A 19,273-nucleotide genomic window follows, 5' to 3' on the forward strand; every position below is an offset into this window, starting at 1 on the left:
GACTTTTTAATTTGATTCTATTTTTTAACAATTCTTAATTTTTAAATTTTTATTGTTTTTATTCTCTTTTGATTTCTTTTTCCTCTCTTTCCTGATTTCTTGTTTTATTCCTTCCTCCTTCCTTTCCTCCAATTTTATCTCTTCTTCCTTCCTTTGTCTGACTTTTCTATTTATATTTTTTAAAATTTTTTCTAAACACCTACAAGTGAGACAAAATCCTAGATCTGTGAAAAGACCAAAGTTGAACCCAAAGAAGGGGCATCACAACAGCTGGGACAGTGAGACAAATTTCACTCTGCTATTACAGAGAACCTGCAAGTTATTGCATATTTGTATTATTATTATTTTTCCAGTATTCTTACATCTTTTTTAATAGTACTTTTGTATCCCTCTTCTTTTTGTAGTCTGCTTTGCTAGGCTGGATATATTGTATGACCTGAGAGCTTTCTCGATATCTCTTTCCATAGTGTATTGCTAATCTACTGTCCTTTAACTCACCTGTGTCCCATTAGCATACTACTCGAGGCTCTGTACTCCCTATTCTTGTTACCTAGATCTCATAGATTCTGTTATATGATTGTTGCCCTAATATTATTGTAAATAATTGCTGTTCCACACAATTGTAATTACTTCACAACACCCCTCCCAGATCTTAGCCCATTTCAAAGTTTCCTGACCTCTATTACTGTAGTGGTTAACTCTATTCTCTCACACACTACACCTAATTACTATCCTTTACTCTCACCTGACTTCAGAATCGGAACTCCCACATCCTCCCTGCTTTATAGATCCAACTCACAATCCTTCCTTCCCCAACAAGAGTCTTATCTTCTTTCCATCCTTTCTAAAAATCAGCTAGCTGGGTGGAAGATCATGGTTAACACTATACATAGTCAAAGGATCTCCTATCTCTTCTCTACTTGCTGCTACTGTAAATATCATAGAATACTCTGTTGCTGTCTTAAACCATTTTGCCTTCCCCCTGCAACTGATGACAAAAAAGAGTAGGTGTAGGCGGTGAACACCAGGATACCCACAGGAAGAGGAAACCCAACAATAAAGGAACCACCAACACAGCCTGACCTCACCAGCACAACAAAATACAAGAGGTGGTGGACAGAGTGACCCTCATTTAACCAGCTGGTGGGAAGGAACCACCAAAGAAAGACACAACAACAATCAAAACCCAAAGGCAAACACAAAGCCAACTTAAATGACAGCCCAAGACGAGTGAGCTTGGGAGATCAAGGAAACTGCACCACTGAAACTCACTGCTATTCTACTAAAGAAGTTCACACCACAAACCAACGGAGCCAGAACAGATCAATTTAAGAAGCTGAGGCTAACAACAAGAGTCTCACAAACAATGGAAAGACAAAGAAACAATCCCCAAATGAAAGGAAAGGAGGAAGCCTCAGAAAGAATGCTAAATGAAATAGAGGCAATTCAACTATCAGATACTGAGTTCAAAGCAATGATCATCAGGAAGTTCAACGAGCTCACAATGACCTACCAGAAACTACAGGGAAGCTACAATGAACTCACTGAAAACTACATCAACATGAAAAAGGAAATAGAAACTATCAACAAGGGCCAAGAGGAAATGAAGAATACAATTTCTAAACTGAAGACCATAGTAGAAGAAATGAAAAGCAGGATCGATGAAGCAGAAGATTGGATCAGCGAGCTAGAGGACCAAGTAGAAGAAAACATCCAGAAAGAGCAAGAAAAGGAAAAGAGGCTCAGAAACAATGAAGAGGGATTAAGAGAAATGCAAGACAATATGAAATGTAATAATATCCGTATAATAGGGATACCAGAAAGAGAAGAAGAAAAGCAAGGGATAGAAAACCTATTTGAAAAGGTAATGATGGAAAACTTCCCTAATTTGATGAGAGAAAAAGTCACACAAATGTAGGAAACACAGAGTCCCAATCAAGAGGAACCCAAAGAGGCCCACCTCAAGACACATCATAATTAAATTGGCAAAATTTCAAGACAAAGAAAGAATATTAAAGGCATCAAGGGAGAAACAGGAAGGAGCATACAAGGGAGCCCCAATAAGGCTAACAGCTGACTTCTCAATGGAAACACTCCAAGCCAGAAGAGAATGGCAAGAAATATTCCAAATAATGAGAACCAGAGGTCTGCAACCAAGGCTACTTTACCCAGCAAGGCTCTCAATCAAGATAGAAGGCAAAATAAGAAGCTTCCCAGACAAAAGAAGTCTAAAAGAATACACCTCCACCAAACCAGCTCTGCAAGAGATGCTAAAGGGACTGCTTTAAGGAAAGAAAGGAAAAGAGAGAGAGAGAGAGGAACACAAATACGAAAATGGCAATGAATAAGTACCTATCGGTAATAACCTTAAACGTAAATGGATTAAATGCTCCAATCCAAAGACATAGAATAGCTGAATGGATAAGAAAGCATGACCCACACATATGTTACCTACAAAAGACCCACCTCATAACAAAAGATCTACACAGACTAAAAGTAAAGGGCTGCAAACAAATTTTCCAAGCAAATGGACAGGGAAAAAAAAGCCGGGGTAGCAATACCCATATCTGACAAAATAGACTTCCAAAAAAGGACCATAAAGAGAGACCCAGAAGGTCATTTCATAATACTCAAGGAAGAATTTCATAATGACTCAAGGTCATTTCATAATACTTGGTGGAAGAATCCACCAAGAAGATATAAATATTGTAAATATATATGCACCCAACATAAGAGCACCCAAATACATAAAGAAAATCTTAGAGGACTTCAAGAAAGATATTGGCAGCAACACAATTATTGTGGGAGGTTTTAACACCCCACTATCAAAAATAGACAGATCTTCCAAACAAAATATCAACAAAGATATTGTGGCATTGACCAACACCCTAGATGAAAAGGGCTTAATTGATATATATAGAACCCTCCATCCCAAAGGAGCTAAATACACATTCTTTTCAAACGTACATGGAACATTTTCAAAGATAGACCACATGATAGGACACAAAACAAGCCTCAAGAATTTCAAGAAAACTGAAATCATACCAAGCATTTTCTCAGATCACAAGGGACTGAAGCTAGAAACCAACCCCAAGGGAAAAAACCCAAAACACTCAAAATCATGGAGATTAAATAGCATGCTATTAAACAATGAATGGTCAAGAATGATATTAGGGAAGAAATAAAAAAGTTTCTGGAAACAAATGAAAATGAACTCACAACAACCCAAAACTTGTGGGACACAGCCAAAGCAGTCCTGAGAGGGAAGTTCATAGCGATACAGGCCCACCTAAAAAAGTTAGAAACATTTCAAACAAACAACCTAACCCTACATCTACAAGAACTCGAGGAACAACAACAAAGACAGCCCAGAGCAAGCAGAAGGAAGGAAATAACCAAGACCAGAGCAGAATTAAATGACATAGAGACCAAAAGCACAATTCTAAGGATCAATGAATCCAAGAGCTGGGTCTTTGAAAAGATAAACAAAATCAACAAGCCTTTAAGCAGACTCATCAAGAAAAAAGGAGAAAAGACCCAAATAAACACAATCAGAAATGAAAGAGGAGAGATTACCACAGATACCACAAAGATACAAAGGATTGTAAGAAATTACTATGAAGAACTGTATGCCAAGAAATTTGAAAACCTAGGTGAAATGGACAAATTCCTAGAAAAATATAATCTTCCAAAACTCAATGTAAAAGAAATAGAAAGCCTGAACAAACCAATAACAGCAAAAGAAATTGAAGCAGTAATCAAAAAACTCCCAACACACAAGAGCCCTGGACCAGATGGTTTCACAGGAGAATTCCACAAAGCATTTAAGGAAGAGCTAACCCCTATGCTTTACAGACTATTCCAAAAAATCCAAAAAGAGGGCAGACTCCCAAACTATTTTTATGAGGCTAACATAATCCTAATTCCAAAACCAGGTAAAGACACAACAAAGAAAGAAAACTTCAGGCCAATATCACTGATGAATATTGATGCTGAAATCCTCAACAAAATACTGGCAAGCCGCATCCAACAGTACATTAAAAAGATCATATACCATGACCAAGTGGGATTCATTCCAGGGATGCAAGGATGATACAATATTCGCAATTCAGTAAATGTAATACATCACATAAACAAAAGCGAAGACAAAAACCACATGATCATATCAATAGATGCAGAAAAAGCATTTGATAAGGTACAGCACCCATTCATGATAAAAACACTCAGCAAAGTGGGAATAGAGGGAGCATTCCTCAACATAATAAAGGCCATATATGAGAGACCTACAGCCAACATCATACTCAAGGGGCAAAAACTAAAATCTTTTCCACTAAGATAAGGAACAAAACAAGGCTGTCCACTTTCATCACTTCTATTCAATATAGTACTGGAAGATTTAGCCACAGCAATCAGACAAGAAAAAGAAATAAAAGGCATCCAAATCGGAAAGGAGGAAACAAAACTGTCACTGTTTGCCAATGACATGATAGAGTACATAGAAAATCCTATGGATTCCACCAAAAAACTGCTTGACCTAATAAATGAATTTGGCAAAACAGCAGGATGCAAAGTCAATATCCAGAAATCAAAGGCATTTCTGTACACCAACAATGAAACAGCAGAAGCAGAAATCAAGAAAAAAATTGCATTTGAAATAGCAGAAAGAAAAATAAAATATCTAGGAATAAACCTAACCAAAGAGGTAAAAGACCTGTATTCAGAAAACTACATAACACTTAGGAAAGAAATCAAGGAAGACACAAAACAAATGGAAACATATACCGTGTTCATGGATTAGAAGAATTAATATCATCAAAATGTCCATACTACCCAAAGCAATTTGCACATTCAATGCAATACCTGTTAAAGTACCAATGGCTTATTTCACAGACATAAAACAAACACTTCAAAAATTTATATGGAGCCATAAACGACCTTGAATAGCTGCTGCAATTTTGAGAAAGAAGAGTAAAGTAGGAGGGATCACAATACCTGACACTAAACTATACTACAAGGCCACTGTAATCAAAACAGCCTGGTACTGACATAAAAACAGGCACATAGACCAATGGAACAGAATAGAGAGCCCAGAAATAAACCTAAGCCTCTATAGTCAATTAATATTTGACAAAGGAAGCAGCAACATAAAATGGAATAAAAATAGCCTCTTCAACAAATGGTGTTGGGAGAACTAGACAGCCACGTGCAAAAAAATGAAACTCGAGCACCAACTTACACCTTATACAAAAATAAATTCAAGGTGGATAAAAGACTTAAATATAAAACATGAAACCATTAAAGTCCTAGAAGAGAACATAGGTAGGAAAATCTCAGATATTTCACGCAGAAACTTTTTTACTGACATGTCTCCTAGAGCAAGGGACATAAAGGAAAGAATAAACAAATGGGACCTCATCAAAATAAAAAGCTTTTGCACAGCTAAAGAAAACAGTACCAAAATAAAAAGAGAACCAACTGTATGGGAAAACATATTTGCCAATGAAACCTCAGACAAGGGTTTAATCTCCAAAATATATAAAGAACTTACATGACTCCACTCTAAGAAGACAAGCAACCCAATTAAAAAATGGGCAAAGGACTTGAACAGACACTTCTCCAAGGAGGACATGCAGGAGATCCAAAGACACATGAAATGATGTTCAATATCGCTAGCTATCAGAGAGATGCAAATTAAAACCACAATGAGATACCACTTCACACAAGTCAGAATGGCCATGATAAACAAAGCAACAAACAACAAGTGTTGGAGAGGTTGTGGAGAAAAGGGGACCCTAGTGCACTGTTGGTGGGACTGCAGACTGGTACAACCACTATGGAAAGCAGTATGGGAACTTCCTCAGAAAACTAGAAATGGATCTGCCTTTTGACCCTGCAATTCCACTACTGGGACTCTATCCTATGAACCCTGAAACACCAATACAAAAGCACCTTTGCACCCCGATGTTCATAGCAACACAATTTACAATAGCTAGGTGCTGGAAGCAACCAAGATGTCCATCAGTAAATGAATGGATCAAAAAACTATGGTACATTTACACAATGGAATTCTATGCAGCAGAAAGAAAGAAGGAGCTCCTACCCTTTGCAACAGCATGGATGGAGCTGGAAAGCATTATGCTAAGTGAAATAAGCCAGGCAGTGAAAGACAAATACCATATGATCTCACCTTTAACAGGAACCCAAACAACAAAACAAAGAAACAAGCAAAGTATAACCAAAGACACTGAAATAAAGGATAGACTGAGAGTTACCAGAGGAGAGAATGGGTAGGGTTTAAAGGAACAAATTTTTTTTAAAGATTTTATTTATGTATTTTTAGGGAGGGAAGGGAGGGAGAAAGAGAGAGAGAGAGACATCAATGTGCAGTTGCTGGGGGTTATGGCCTGCAACCCAGGAATGTATCCTGGCTGGGAATTAAACCTGGGACACTTTGATTTCCAGCCCGCGCTCAATCCACTGAGTTATGCCAGCCAGGCCTAAAGGAACAAATTTAAAGGACTCATGGACAAAAACTAGGGGGAGGATGGTAATGGGGGGAAGTGGGGAGGGTTGAGTGGGTGGTCTGGGATGGGAGTAAAAGGGAGAAAACTGTACTTGAACAATTATTAAAATAAAAAAAACAAACAAAAATAGGAAAAAATCACAAGGAGTTTTACTCATGTACATGTTTTTATGATGTTGATTAACATCATTTTAAAAATATATATATTATTGATTATACTACTACAGTTGTCCCAATTCCCCCCCTTCACTCTCCTCCACTGTGCTCACCCTCTCCCACCCACATTTCCCCCTTTAGTTCATGTCCACGTGTCATAAGTTCCTTAGCTTTTACATTTCCAATATTATTCTTACCCTCCCCCTATTTTCCATCTACCTTCTATGCTACTTATTCTCTGTACCTTTTCCCCCTCTCTCCTCCTCCCACTCCCCTGTGGATAACCCTCCATGTGATCTCCATTTCTCTGGTTCTGCTGCTGTTCTAGTTGATTGCTTAATTTCTTTTTGTTTTAGGTGTGGTTGTTCATAATTGTGAGTTCGCTGTCATTTTACTATACATGCTTTATATCTTCTTTTTCTTAGCTAAGTCCCTTTAACATTTCATAAAATAAGGGCTTGGTGATAGTAAACTCCTTTAACTTGACATTATCTGAGAAGCACTTTATTTGCCCTTCCATGCTAGATGAAATCTTTGCTGGATAGAGCAATCTGGGATGTAGGTCCTTGCCTTTGATCACTTGGAATACTTCTTTCCAGCCCCTTCTTGCCTGTAAGGTTTCTTTTGAGAAATCAGCTGACAGTCTGATGGGAGCTCCTTTGTAGGTTACTGTCTCCTTGTCTCTTCTGCTTCTAGGATTCTCTCCTTCATTTTTACCTTGGCTAATGTAGTTATGATGTCCCTTGGTGTGTTCCTCCTTGGGTCCAACTTCTTTGGGACTCTCTGAGCTGCCTGGACTTCCTGGAAGTCTATTTCCTTTGCCAGATTGGGAAAGTTCTCCTTTATTATTTCTTCAAATAGCTTTTCCACTCACTGCTCTTCCTCTTCCTCTTCTGGTACCCATGTAATTCGCATGTTGTAACGTTTAAAATGTCGTGGAGGTTCCTAAGCTTCTTCTCATTTTTTTGAATTCTTATTTTTCCATTCTTTTCTGTTTCCTTGTTTCTTTCTTCCTTCTGGTCCACTCTATTGTTTTGAGTCCAGTTTCCTTCCCATCACTATTGGTTCCCTATGCATTTTTCTTCATTGCTCTTATTGTAGCCTTCATTTGTTCATCTAATTTGTGACCAAATTCAACCAATTCTGTGAGCATCCTGATCACCAGTGCTTTGAACTGTGCATCTGATAGGTTGGCCATCTCTTGGTCACTTAAAAATATTGGCTCTGGAGCTTTGATTTGTACTTCAGTTTGAGTCTTGTTTTTTTCCTTTGTCTAGTCACTCCTGTTATGTAGTGAGGGGTGGAGCCTTAGGTGTTCTCCAGGGTGGGAAACCCAGTTGCTGGGTTGTGACATTCTATGTGGGGATGGGGTCTGAAAGGAAACAATGGCACTTGCTCTGCTCTCTGTCGGATTTCCATCCCTTCCACCACTTCCCGCAAGGAAACTGGGCCTTTTTGGTGCTAATTCCTATGTGGGTAGGATTGTGTACATTCTTGGATGATGTGGATCTCTCCAATGCACTCTCCTGTGAGGCTGAGAATCTCTCCCTGTCCCTCAACCCCTGCAGGTATTTTCAATCAGTTTCCTGAGGTTCTATTTCCCAGCGCTGTGACCCTGAGTTGCGCAGTCTGTCTCACTGCCCAATTTTGCCTGGTTTATCTGCGCGCACATGTGGTCTGGACAGCCAGGCGCCTTGTGCACAGTGCCTCACTTCACAGTCATGGCCTCGCTGGGTCTGCCAGCACCTGTGTGCTTGGTATGCCTATGGGCCCACGATGCATTAAGCATCGCTTTTTGTGCCACAACCCCTCTCTGCCCAGCTGCCCAACTCCCCGCCTCCTACTGGTCTGGATGAATGTGTATATTTTAACCCCTTGGTTGTCCGACTTCCATATGGTTCAATTTTCTGTAAGATCTGGTTGTTATCTTGTTTCTAAATTGTTGCTGACTTTATTTTGGTTGTGTGAGGAGGTGCAGTGTGTCTACCCACACCTCCATCTGAAGAAGGCCCTTTAATGTTCCTTATAAGGCAGGTCTACTGGTGATGAACTGCCTAAGTTTAGCTGCTGGGGAAAGACTATTTCTCCTTCATTCCTGAAAAGCAGCTTTCACTGGGTACTATTCTTGGTTGACAGATTTTTCTTTCAATATCTTGAATATATCATTCCTCTTTCTTCTGCCTGAAAAGTTTCTGGTAAGAAATGCACTAATACACTTATGGAGGCTTTTTACACATGATAAGTCACTTTTCTCTTGCTACTTTTAAAATCGTCTCTTTGTCTTTGACTTATGGACAATTTAATTATCAGGTGACTCAGTGTAGCCCTTTTCAATTTCTACCTATTGGGTCCATTGGGCTTCATGGAGCTGGAAGTCTATTTTGCTCCCAGAACATGGGAAGTTCTCAACCATTGTTGTTTTAAATAGACTTTCCATTTCTTTTACTTATTTCCTTTTGGAATTCCCATAATGCTCTTATGCTTTACTTGATAATGTCTCATAAATCCTGCAGTTATTCTTCACTCATTTACATCCTCGGTTTATCCTCTGACTGTATAATTTTAAATAACGTATCTTATAATTCCCTGATTCTCTCTTCTGCTTGACTGAGTCTGCTGTTAACATTTTCTATTAAATACATTAGTGCAGTTATTGTGTTCTTCAGCTCTAGTATTTTAGTTCTTTTTTTGGATAGTTTCCTTTGTTGAATTTGTCATTTTGTTCATTTTATTTACTTTTCTGTCTCCAGGTTTTTGTACTTCACTGAACTTCTTTAAGGGGATTATTCTAAAGTCTTTGTCAGATGATTTACAGATCACCATTTTTAGGGGTAGTTATTAAAGCATGTTAGTTTTTTTATAGTGCCATATTTACCCAAGTCTTCATGACCCTTGATTCCTTGTGCTGGTATCAGTGCATATAAGTGAGCAGTGTCTATTCCAGACTTTAAAGGCTCACTTCATCATGAAAATGTTTTTATCAGTCAGCTCAGTTTGGAGTAGAGAACAAACAGAAGACTTGGTAGCTTTCATAGGGGTGTGGGGCATGATAACAGGGTCTTTGTTGGAAAAGTTAATGCCTGTGCTCTGGGTTTGGTGGTTGGATGCTGGCTGAGTTTTGTGGTTTTGTGGGTCTGCTGGTTGGGATTCCTGATCAGGCTGGGCAGCTGAATGTGCTCTGGGGCTTGATGGGTCCACTTGCTGAGTTTTACCATCACCTCTTGTTGGGTGATGTTTCAGGCTGTGTTTTGAGGTATGGAGGTTCCACAAGTCAGACTCTGCAATGTGTCAGGGTTACAGGCTCTGTGTGGCAATGGCTCCTGTGTGGGGGAAGTTTGAGGATATAGTCCTTAGCCTGATGTTGCTTCTGGATGGATTTCATGTTCAGTTGGGGCAACAAGAAGGGCTTCACAGCCATACTGGGCCTTGGAATGTGATATGAAACCTTGTGAGGCCAAATGTTGTTTCCTTAAGTTGGCAGAGTTACAGACTTGGCTTCACAATAAATAAAATTGTTGGTTGTGCTCTGCTGTTGGGCATGGTAATTAGCCAGATTCTCTGACTTGGAAGGACCTCCAACTGCATGATGTAGTTGGGTGGGGATAGAGACTATTCAACAATTGGGCAGTGTCACTCTTCTGGCTCCCTCACTGGGCAGGTTATGAACTACACTCTATGATTGAGTGAGTTTACTGGGTAGGCTCCTTGAATGGGTGAGACCACAGGCTGAGTTAGTGAATTGAACAGCATTGTAGTATGGGCTGCCTCACTAGATGGCATTATAAATTTGACTCCGTATATCATCTGAACCATAGGCTGCTGGTATGGCTGCCAGGGTTGTTTTGTCCAAGCCTTTTAAATGGCCAGGACTGGGGCAACACTCAGCAGTTTAGCGGTCTTGCACATGTGTTTTTCTGGTTGCCCAGGGTACTAGAATAGACTCCATGGTTGGTATGGTGTGACTTAGGACCCAAATCAGGAAAAACTGACAACTGAGCTCTCTGGCCAGATGGTATGAGGGGCTGTACTCTGTAGAAGGGAAGAACCACTAGTTGGGCTCTTCTTTAGGGACTGTTACAGGGAGGAAAGCAGTCCACCAACGTCTTAACGCTGGGTGCTTTAAACCCCACCTTTGCCTGAGTAACTATTAGTCAACTAGTAGCCAGAAATCACATAGCCAGACCACTGAATCACATGCAGATGCAATGGGGATTTTTATCCCTTGAAACTTAAGTGTTTGCAGGTGGTGCCAACCTCTGTCATTCCCCTCTCTGCCAGAATGATGACATTGCCTTAACCTACTGTTTTCACTAAAGAAAACTTCAGTTTCAGAGCCTTCCATCTAGCCTTTCCTAGGACACACATTGTTATTTCCTAGGTTAAGGAATGATAGGATAGGAAACCAGGTTGGCCAACAGCTATGTGTGTCCTGATTATACCTTTGGGAACTTGGGAAATGACTGCTGGATGGCTGCATGGATCAAGTGGACTTAGTGTTAGGTGGACATTACCTTACCTTCAGAAGTGTACACTAACAGGTGGTGTTTTGGGCCCTCAAATGTGAACTGAGACAGTCTATTGATAACCCTTAAAATTTCTATATGTTTTCTTTGTTTTGAATATGGTTGCTTGAGTGAATGGCCATAGGCCCCTTTGGTGAAGAACTCAGGGAATTACTACTCTGTACATTTGCACCCTCCTTTCTGATAAAAACTGTCTTCATTTCCAACAATAGCTTTTGGAGCAAGGATTGGCTGAGGTCTGGAAAGGAGGCAAGGAATGCTGTCTTTTCTTTCAGGTAGCACCTGAACCATCTGATCATCTTTTAAAAATATCTTTTGGTGAGATAGATGAAGCAATATCCTGTTGGCTGCTCTGTTCTGCCTGTGAGAACACCATCTTCTATGAGCTATTTCCTTAGACATCTATGGGTCAAGGTCCCTGGTTGTCATTCTAAGCTTGCTGCTCATTATGGAGATTTCTCATCATTCTCTGATAAGTTAGTACTGCCACATAGCTTAAATTACTCTGGAATCCTATCATTTCCTTTGCTCTGAGGGAATCCAGCTCTGTACATGATTCCTACATTATTCCAGGCTGCAGACGACAGTCCCATGTGATCATCTTAAGGATGCAGGTGCCCTCTTAACAGTGCATTTCTTATGCTCACTAAGGTGGTGTTTCTGAGGCCTCCTGAGGACACAGTCACCTGAAGGATGGGGTTTCCAGTTGTAGAGAGCAGAGCTGTGCCATCTTCCTAAGGGTTTTGAGTGCCCCAACTCCATTTTGCTGACCCTGGCAAGTTTATTATTCTTCTTTCACTCTATCTAGTGTGCACTGTGCTATATAGCAGCCACTAAGAATCACCAAGAATCATTTCCTTTGGAACTTATCAGGTTAATTAATCTGTGTGGCACAGGAGAGTGTACCTGTATAAGTAGCCGCCACTGCCCATCAGTGGTACCTTGTAGCATTGCTTTTCCAGGATCCAGTCCCACACAAATTTCCTAGTCCTGAAGTTCTCCTGAATTGTTCAGCTAGCAGTCTTATCTCTTATATTCCTAGTTTTGTTATGCTGAGAGAACTGTGCATAGTCTTAAATGGGGGTATGATAGGGGTCTTTACACATAAGGATGAGGGACGACTTTTCAAGTCTGTGGAATCAGAGGGGTCTTGCTTTCAGAGTTCACGTGCATCTACCTAGAAAACCCCATTCTGAGTTTCAGCGCTTCATGCTTTTTTTTATCATGCCTTGACTTTGACTCAAGAGGTCACACTGAGCTTAGAATTCAGTCTTCTGTGGAGTTCTATCATTCATAAAATTAGGAGTTGTGCTAGGACTGTCTCACTGCCTGCTTTCTAGCTTTAGGTAATAATCAATACATTTAAGCCATCATATACTCAATATTTAAGACATTACTGGTGTTTAGAAATAGCCACCACATTATAGAGTTCTTATGGTTACTATTTATCCCTTTGTGAATGCTAAACAATTGCATCAGGTAGTATACATCTTCCCCTATATGACATTCAGTTACTGAAGGTGAATGCTTTTGGAACCACACTGCATGAGCACCCCAGGTACTATCTATATTCTGCTGGAACTATCTGTCTAGGGAGCCTTCCAACTCAGTACTCCATGCCTAAGGGCTGGCTTGTTAAAACCATTATGTTAAGGTGGGCTCCCAAAAGCAAAGCCTCAGATAAAGTGTCTTGAATACGTGATTTATTGTGAGGATTCTCTCAGGAGGAGGAGTGTAAGGGATGTAGGATACCATGGAGGAGAAAGCTAAGCAAGGATATGGTTATAGCTGGACAATAGTTGTAGCCTCAGTCCCTGGGGGACATGGAGTCACTGAACATAGGTGTTTCAACCTTGGGGTGGGAACCACCCCCTAACCCACAGAGATACAACATTCAGGTGAATCTGGCTCCATTTAGCCCAAAGCAATACATTGTGGAGAGGTGGCATCAGCAGCCAACCTGATCGCAGCAGGGGGATAAGAAATGTGCCAGAAAGCAGCGTGATGTTTCAGGGTGCCAACAGCATGCACTGCATGAGTGCACTGTTCTAATTTGTTTCCTTAATAGCGAAGACCTCTTTGAATTTCTTCATAAATTCCTCCTGGTTTAAGTGTAATTTCTCACGCTACAAGAAAAAACAGACAAAAATAATGATACTGATTATCATTGTCATTTAGACACCTTGCAACTGAGAATATCAGGACCCTTAACCAGGTTAAGTTTAAAAACACACACAGCTAACAGCAACTTGTTTTCTAACAGCATGATTACTTCTTGATGACTAGACAAAAATGGGAAATCATTACTACACTTGAGGACTCTCACTCCTTAGGTCTGGGTTGTCTCTTTCAGTGAGAGTTAGAATAGTAACCTAAGATCTTAGAAGTGATGAAATATCACAGATTTCTAAGTACAACCAGTGGTCTTCCTTTCACACTGGCACTTCTATTCTCCTTTGGTCACCCCTGTTAACTATATAGGGAGTCACTTGCAAAAGACTCTGCATTTTGGGACTTCTGAGAGGTCTCATTAAGTATAAATGGGGAGAGGTAAGAGGAATAATGTGACTTTAGGGTGCAGTCTCCTTTGTAGGTGTGGAGGGAGAAGGATGTGATTGTTCTCAATGGGCACCTGTTGCCTTTACTGAAGCTCTCAAGGGGTCTGGAAGCAGGCACATCTTCTCACTCATAGTTCCTCTCCTTGGTGAGCTGAAATCCTTAATGTAAAAGCCCACTCACTTCCTGAACTCTTGCTCACACTGGCTGATCATAAAATCTGAGGGAAACTCTAAATAATCCCCAGCACCAGGAAATGAGAGCAGAGAAGCTCATGGAAAGAAAATGCAATGAGTGCATGATAGCCACTTACCCTGGGGTCATGAAAAAATTTGTTCATGGCATCCATAAAATCTTGCACTTTGGAGTAATTATCCATTATTAGTTTCTTCTTGATCATGTCCAATGTCCTAAGTTTCCCTAGGTATTGGGAAGCCTTTGTAACCTGGTGAAAAATATACCAATAGCAATCAAATGGAGATTTTTGACAGAATTCAATGTCTTTTGTGGATTCCCATCAAATCCAGCAGAAATCCAAGGTGACGATAAAGTATGTCATGCTCTACTTCCCAGGGGCTTCAGATCATAAATCCCACAAGTGCCCATGTCAAGGTCAGGTAATATCATAGTGGTCTGTATTGATGTTTTCTTATTGTTACTCACATAACTTCCACGTGGAATATTTGGGAAAATGTTGCTCTCTAAATGGTGATAGACTATTAAGAGCAGGAACTCACATTTCTGCAAAAGAAGGAGGCAGTGAATGAAAAACAGCTTGGAGAGAATGCGCCCAGAGGCATGCCCTGAGAGACACAAGCCCAATCAATCTTCTGGAAGTTTCCCCACGCTGGTATTGCTCTTGGACACTAACAAGTAATGACTGGTTTGTTTGTTTTTTTCCTGCATATAGTTTGTGGTGAGTTTTCAGTGTGGCTGAGACACATTCAGAAGAGGAGGCATCGTTTGATACCCTCCCCTTCATCCTGTGACTGATTGATTTCTTACATGTGAACAGAACAGAAAACACTTGGGGTCACATTCAACTCACCAACTTCTTCCCAGGATCCATCTCCTTCACCAGGACCTCAGATTCCTGGTAAAACTGCAGACTTCGTGAAGAAGTTTCTGCTGTGCAGAAGGTACAGTTCCAGCCATTCCTGAGATGTCAGATATAAGTGAGAAAGGGCAAAGCCCAGAAAGCAACACCATCACTATAGCTGTCACTGTTCTCTTTAAGGAATAGCCAGTAGGCTCAGGCTAGGGATGAAGGGGACATCTTCAGGGGTACCCAGAATTCTCATGTGATACCTATAGAGGGTAACCACAGCGGGTGAGTGGGTGGAAGGCTGAGTCAGAGTGGGTAGTGGGATCTCCTCTTGTTGTCTGAGCTGCTAGGAGCACAGGGAGCCCTGACCATTAACCTGAGCACCAAAGACTGCACCTTAACCCATGGGGACCTTAGGCTTTCATCATCCAGTTGGAATGTAGTGAAATGAGGAAACCAGGCATGTTTTCCTCCTTTTCTGAATAAGCCCAGAATACAAACAATTGGCATCACCACTCCCATCAAAAGGTGTCTGTGCTGGGAAAGTTCTGGAAAGGACAGTAGTAGTGTGTTGGTGAAGGACCAAGTCCCTAGTCCCTGCTCCCCAAGGAGAGAAGAGAACATGACCCTCTTGTTGCCAGCTTCTTTCAACTGCTCTCAGGATCATACTGCTGGACCCTGTACCTCCAGCCCCACTCTGTGTCCATCAGGAAACAGGGAGAAACCTCACAGGGGGAGTGTGCATGGCAGTAGGATTGGTCTCTAAAAGGAGACAGGGGGCTGCATCTCACAAACCTCTTTGTGTTCACAGGTGGGAGGTGACAGTCCCCATGAAAGAAGCTCTGACAATTTTCACAGCAGAGGAGTCTTCCTCCATCCTGGCAGATCTTGCATTTGCCTGAGTTTTCCTCCTAGAAGGTAAAATAAGGTCCACATTCCCATGGGCCCCTGATGACAAGCACTGTGGGAATGTAGGACTCATGGTCTTTGTGTGAGCCTGCAGGGACTCTTATGTGTTTCTGTGAGCTGTGAAGGGGCAGCATGGAGTGGAGGTGTCAGAAGAGGAAGTCTTGGTCTGCTGTGAAGTTCAGAAGGAGGGGCCTGTGTGACCAGACTGCAGAAGTTTTTTTCTAATAAAACCAGATCCAAAACAAAAGAAAACAGCAAATAAAATATAACCAGAGACATTGAAATTAAGAACAATCTAACAATAGCCAGAGGGGACAGGGGAGGGGAAGGGTTTTCAAGCACTACTATGAAGGACACATGAACAAAACCAAGGGGGAGGGTGGAAGCAAAGGACAGAAGGAGGTTAGGCTGGGTAGGGGGAAAACGCAGACAACTGTAGTTGAACAGCAATAAACTAATTAAAACAAAACAATACAAAACAAAAAACAGATCCTAACACAGAAAGACAAGCAACAAAACAAGAGGATGATTTCATGGGAATCTGAATCATGTTATTACCTTACAGAAAAATCAAGTTTCTGAAACAAAGTGATAAATCCTTATGCCTATACACAATGCCTGAACTGATTCATGGAAAAGTGGTATGTTGGGATATCAATAAGGTGGAATAAATGTCCCATTTTCTTGGCTGTAGGCTCCCTCTGAGTTGAAGGGCCTGGTAGGGGTTTCTGCACTATGGATTCTGGGCCTGGAGGACCTCTGGCCCTGTGACATTGCCTTTGGGTTGGAAAGACCATGGACCCAAATGACCATGTCTTGCCAGGGAAGATGGAGTTCTTTGATTCTGGAAGACTGAGGAAAATGCCCCATGACTCAGCGTGGCATGTCTGATATGGAGCCTCCATCTATGAGTGTCCAAGGAGTGGGGCAAGTGCTTTGTGCTGTAAACAGAGTGGAGAGCTCTCTCCCAACCCATGCAGAATCAACTGAAACTGGATTTCTTACCAGTCTCAATATGTGTCTTTCAACCAGATTTAATTTCACTTAGAGAACATAAAATTTGATAATATTTTCATCCAGAATTTGTCCATTACTCATTAAAACCTAATAAATTTGCATAGCAGATATGAAGATACACTGTGTTCTGTACAAGCATGTGTATCTGTGACAATGAACTGGCCTGTGACTGAGCTTTTTGTTAATGAAGAAAACATAGTGTAAGGATTAATATTGAAGTTCTGTCTTAGGTGCTGCTGTGACATCTGGTAAGACTGAGATGGCCTCAGACAGCCTATCTGCACATTCCTCTCCCCACTCTATTTCCCTGGATAAGGTCCTACAGCTAAATAATGCTCCTTGTCAAGGGACCAGCACTGATCCTGCCCATCCTGGAATATCAGGTTTCAGTTCCCTGTGAGCCAGGGAAACTTTGACACAAGCCAGCCACAACCTCCCATGGAAACCAGGGGGCCACCCCACATTTGCAGCCCCTCATTGGCCACTTGGTTCCTGGGGGTGATCTCAGTAAGGCCTGCATGTCTGGCATTGACCTCCTTTCTCAGTGTGGGAGTAGGTGTGACTAATAACATCTGTCCACCCAATTGTGCTGTGACAGATGTTATTATTTGCCATCTCCTCCCAAATGTCTAGTGGATATATCACCCTCACCAGTAGGGTGAAGAAGGGGGTGATTAAAGCAGAAACCTAGTTCAATAAAAATGAAAAGCAGCATTTATAGAAGAAGATGAACTTTTAGGAACTGTATAAGCTCGTGCTTGCTTTCCTAGTTCTGCCTTCTGAGAGAATCCAGAAGTTTGAGAACTGCTTGAAGGTTCTTCTCTCTCAGGTAGAAACATCCTGTCTATCCCATGGTCTGTTGAAGAAATTCTTCCCCTCCTGTGACCATCTGAAGTCACACAAATGAGGTTGGGGACTGGCCCTCCCATTGATGAGTGCTGGGTAGGAGGGAAGTGGGCTGTTGAAGAGCAGGAGGCAGGAATGACAGCGTCCACCTTTCTCTATTGAGACCCTTCTGCTTTCTCCAAACACTTATGGTCTGTGCTGTCTTTCTCCTGGGGTTACTCCCTTGACTCACGGATGCATGATGTTACCTTCAGTCTTTCTCCTCCAACATTTAGAAAGAATACCCCAGGTTACCATTTTTGGCCATTTGTTTGGCCCCAGATGGTTAAATCACTCTCAAAGCCACAGTTACATCATTATGTCCCTAGTGCCCCTATGTCCACCCTGCCTCCTGCCTTTGTGTACATCCCTGTGCTCACCAGCATCTCCTCCTGGGCCCTAAATCACACCCCAAACTTATCCAGTCATAACATAATGTATTCTCTTTCCCCAACCCACTACATGCTCTTTCCTGGTGCTTCCATCTCATAAAACATGCACCTTCAACCACAAACCTGAGAATCCATTCTGAGTCCCTATTCTTGCTTGTGTCCCAAATCCCATCTATCCCCATTTCTTCTCACAGTAAAATATAAGCTTTTTTGTTGATGTTAAATCCATTGTCCCTGTAAGGTCCCCTGCAAACAGGGAAGCTGAGACCCTAAAGAATGGTTCCAACTTAATACACAAAAGAGGGGTCTGTTTCTCAAAGTCTGTATTATATCTCTAATAAAAACACACAAAGATCACAAATGTCCTCCTTGAAATCATTGGGCAGAGTAGTTTGGACCATAGCTATGTTATTTTTCTGAATGTAGAAAATAATAAAGGATGAAAAGTCACTAAGAATTATTTTGAATCTTGTGGAGCATTTTGGGTGAAGAGTTTTACCAGAATCAGGAGTCTGGTCATTTGTTTTATATCCGTATATGAGAAAGTGCAAGTGCCAAATGACATCTTGCTAAAAGCTGCCATTCAGTGTTCTGGGAGAATCCTGAATCACATGCGCAGTGGGGGCTGAGACTGCTCCACCATGGAAGCCATGGGACAATTTCCTTCTCCTCACTGCAGGGACTCTCAGATTACCATCATCTTCTCCAGAAAGTGGCAACCCTCTTCTCAGAAGAACAAAGAAATAATAAATGTAAACAGTGCCTAAAAATCTTACATTCATACATTTTAGTGAAAACCAGCTCTTATTTCTTTGGCTCTTTGTTTGTTTGTCCATCGATACATTTGAATTGTCTGAGGAGAGCATATGAAATAACAATTTCTTTGTTCCAATGTCAGAGATTCTGATTTGGGTAGGGCTTAGACATTGGAATTCTCCTTAAATTGTAGAATGAGACTGTTTAACAATTCTAGTGTCCAAGTGATAACTTAGAACAGTGAAATGAAAATTTTGTGTAGAGTGGCATTAAAGCAATGTTATTTTCCAAAGGTCCTCAGGTGATTCCAGTACAGCCTAAACTGAGCTTTAGCCTGAGCCAGTGTGGTTATTAAGGTATGGGAATCTTATAAGTCAGTGTTGAATTGCCCTGTAATATCTATCCTGGGAAACATTATTATTTACAGGAGTGAGGGTACTCTTGTTGGAACAGTTGCCTTCTCCTCCTGACACTTTGGTTAGTGGCAGTATGACAGAACCCACTGGATTGC

At 41.2% G+C, this 19,273-nt stretch overlaps 1 protein-coding gene and 1 pseudogene across 1 annotated transcript in view; both read right to left on the reverse strand.

Moving 5' to 3' along the window:
- Positions 1-19,273, reverse strand: part of LOC118500399 (nuclear body protein SP140-like) — a 240,638-nt gene that overhangs the window by 50,140 nt on the left and 171,225 nt on the right. The window lies entirely within an intron of this gene.
- On the reverse strand, positions 12,891-15,494 carry LOC114495457 (annotated as a pseudogene).

Source organism: Phyllostomus discolor, chromosome 4 (assembly GCF_004126475.2).
Source record: "Phyllostomus discolor isolate MPI-MPIP mPhyDis1 chromosome 4, mPhyDis1.pri.v3, whole genome shotgun sequence".
Lineage (NCBI taxonomy): Eukaryota > Metazoa > Chordata > Mammalia > Chiroptera > Phyllostomidae > Phyllostomus > Phyllostomus discolor.